The following is a 3411-nucleotide window of genomic DNA, read 5'->3' as shown; positions in this document are numbered from 1 at the left end:
CATGAGGTGTATAGCCCACATTCTAAATCTGGTGGTGCAAGATGGGTTGAAGTTTGCTGATACTTTAGTTAAGAGGGTTAGGGAAGCAGTTAGATGGGTTAGGAACTCCTCTGCAAGGCTAAAAAAATTTAGAGATCTTGCTGAACTTATTGGGGTGGAAGCCAAATCAGCTTTGCAGTTGGATGTTCCTACAAGATGGAATAGCACATATATGATGTTGAACACTGCAATCCAGTACCAGGCAGTCTTTGATGCCTATTTGGGAAATGATCCCTCATTTTCTGATGACCTTGGTACCTCTGTGCCTACTTTTATGGATTGGTTTGATGTGAACAGTTTGGTAACTCTGCTAAAAACTTTCTATGACATGACTATGAGAATTTCTGGTTCTCTTTATGTTACATCTAACACTTTCTTCAGTGAGATCTCTGATCTTAGTTGCATGTCAGATGACATGACTGGTGATGAATCTGGATCTGAAAAGGTAAATTCCATTCCTTAACTGAAATGTTTACTGTTTAACAAATCTGTATATTAACTAATGTTAATTATTTGTTTTTTTTTTTTTTACAGGTAATGGGCACCCAAATGAAAACTAAGTTTCTGAAATATTGGGGGGACCCTGAAAAAATGAACTGTGTGATGTTCTTTGGCACTATTTTGGATCCTAGAGATAAGGTTGAGTACATGCCTGCCCAGTTAACTCAACTTTATGGTGATGAGAAAGGCAAAGCCTGTTTTGAGAAGGTCCAATTTGCACTTCTTGAGCTGTACAATGATTATGCTGCCACTTACTCTGTGGATGTGAACACTGAACCAGCTGCTGTTGCCCAACCTTCTCAAACTGTCTTTGTGAGTGTGCAGCCTAGTGCTGTAACTGTTGGTAGGCCACAAGGTAAGTTGAAATCTCAATTGAAAAGTCAAAGGATGAAGAGTGGTGGAAGCCTTAAACAGACCTGCAAATATATTTGAGTGAGGCCATTGTGGAAGATAAGGTTGATTTTGATATTTTAAAATGGTGGAAGGTGAACTCTGAAAGACTGCCAATTCTCACTAAAATGGCAAGGGATATTCTTGCAGTTCCAATATCCACTGTGGCTTCTGAAAGTGCTTTTTCAACCGAGTGTTGGATCCATTTAGGAGTTCCTTAACTCCTAAGATTGTGGAAACTTTAATTTGTACACAGGATTGGTTGAGATTACCAAATCAACCTATTCAAATTGAAGAAAATATTGATGATTGTGAAAGGCTTGAGAAAGGTAATAGTAGTTTACTTAAATACTTTCATTATTATGTATTTATTTTATGATACTTATTATTATGTATTTTTTTGTATGATAATTAATATGTGTTTTTTATTTGCAGAGTTGCCAACTGGAGTTAGGACTGCTGGAACTTCCCTACCAACCATTGCAGTAATGTTCATTCATTCCGCTCTCAGTTTTATAATTAGTTGTTATTGTGTTCTCTTAGAAAATTAGATTACCATTCTGTTTTTATTTATGTCTTATGAATTCAATTATGTAAGTGCATTTTAGTGCCTCAGCCCATTCCACAGTTCTAGAGATGTCAATTGTACCCGCACCCGACGGGGAACCCGATTCCCCGCCCCTACGGGGACGGGGATGGGGATAGAAATAGGGGATCGGGGATGGGGATAGGGACAATTTTGAATTCCCCGTTGGGGATGGGGAGTACTCTCCCCGCCCCGCCCCGTCCCCGATGTATGTATGTATGTATGGGGAGTACACACACATATGTGTTACTTTGTATACAATATATATAATTTTAGAAGCATTCTTGTCATTGTTTGTCATGCTTATGAAATGCATATTTAAATAACATGTTTAATTGTAAAATATTGAATACTATTTTAAATTGGGGATGAATATATATACATTATTTATTTAAATGTTTTCGAATGTTTAATTTTTTTTTTTTATAACTTATTAATGGGGTGGGGATTCCCCGTCCCCGAATAATCCCCGTGGGGATGGGGATGGGGGTAGTTTTCCATTCCCCGGCGGAGATGGGGACGGGGACGGGAAATGGGAAAAAAGTCGGGGGCGGAGATGGGGGGGTATTTCCCCCACCCCGCCCCGTTGACATCCCTACACAGTTTCACTTGATTGAACATTTGAACATCAGGTTACAGCTTGACAGGTATGTGCAGTAGTATGGGCTATGATGATGCTTCCACCTTTGTCTGAATCAAAGGACTTGGGGTTGGTATGTTGCTCAAGTTTTGGATTTAGTTCCAAAACTTTAGAAGCAATTTCCCTCAAATCTTAATGATATGAAACAACAGCAATCTGAGCCTATTTTCTATTTTTGAGCATAAAATGTTAAACTGTTATTCTTTTCAGTTTTTTTCTTTTTGTTATTTGCTATTTAAATTTGCACCTTAAGCAGGAAGATGAGGAATGCTGAGTGCCTGAGTTGCTGGGTTGCTCAGTTGCTGTTGCTGCATTTGGTTTTTGAATTGTGCCTTAACAGCTTATTTTTTGAGAATTTGAATCTATAAACTGTTTTTGATTTTTGAATTGTAAGCTGTAAAGTTGTTAGCTTCATTAACTTGTAACAAGTTACTTGTTAGCTGTTAGCCTTATAGGGGCATTAGTCATAGCCGAATAGGGCTAACTTTTTAGTTGTGATTTGTGAACTTGTGATTTTGAAGTTGTAAATTGTTAACTACTAGTAGTAGTTAATACTTACTACTTAGAAGTTAACAAGTTACAATTTATTTAGTGTTGATTTACTTATTCAATAGTTAATTTGTAGTTTTTATGAATTTTTAATACATATCCGATTTAGTCCGTAATCCGATGCAAACCGTTCGAAATCCGAGATTTATATATCCGATAAGTTTACACTTAGAAAATACACGGATAGGGTTTAATAGCTGTAATCCGAAAACCGATCAGATTCCCATTCCCGAAAACTGAACCCGCCCGAACCGTCCGTTGCACAACCCTAGTAATACATAATAAATCTAACAAATCAATTTTAAAATTTCTTTTTCTTCATGCATTTCATACAAAGAAATTTATCACAGGTATTACAAGAAATACTTCCAAATAATCATATAAGAAAACTATATCATTTCATATACTAAGACATTTTCATATCATCTACCAACAAAATTCATATATTTTGAAAAAAATAGGGCAAAGTAATGGAGGACAAAACCACTTACCGGTTAAGCAATTTCCCTTCCAATATTTTTCCTAGGCCTCGGTATTCAAATCCCCTGTAGGCTTGAGTAGATTGTTTCAACTCTTGAAAAGAATAGGAGAAATTTGTTTTTTTTTTTCTTTCTTTAAAAGTGCCGAAATGGAGAGAAAGGAAGAAGAGAGGAATTTTTTTTTTTTTCTATTGCTAGAAGGATCGGCCAAGGTAGGAAAAAAGTTG

At 36.6% G+C, this 3411-nt stretch overlaps 1 long non-coding RNA gene across 1 annotated transcript; it reads left to right on the top strand.

Annotated features, from left to right (window-relative positions):
* Positions 1-375: 375 nt before the first annotated feature.
* LOC109169056 lies at positions 376-3411 on the top strand. Its single transcript, XR_002052165.1, has 3 exons — positions 376-461; positions 821-825; positions 3401-3411. It is a non-coding gene; the product is annotated as an uncharacterized LOC109169056 (long non-coding RNA).

The sequence above is a fragment of the Ipomoea nil genome, unplaced genomic scaffold (genome assembly GCF_001879475.1).
Source record: "Ipomoea nil cultivar Tokyo-kokei standard unplaced genomic scaffold, Asagao_1.1 scaffold3245, whole genome shotgun sequence".
Lineage (NCBI taxonomy): Eukaryota > Viridiplantae > Streptophyta > Magnoliopsida > Solanales > Convolvulaceae > Ipomoea > Ipomoea nil.
Note: the sequence above shows the minus strand (reverse complement) of the source record. Positions and strands in the feature narration are given on the sequence as shown.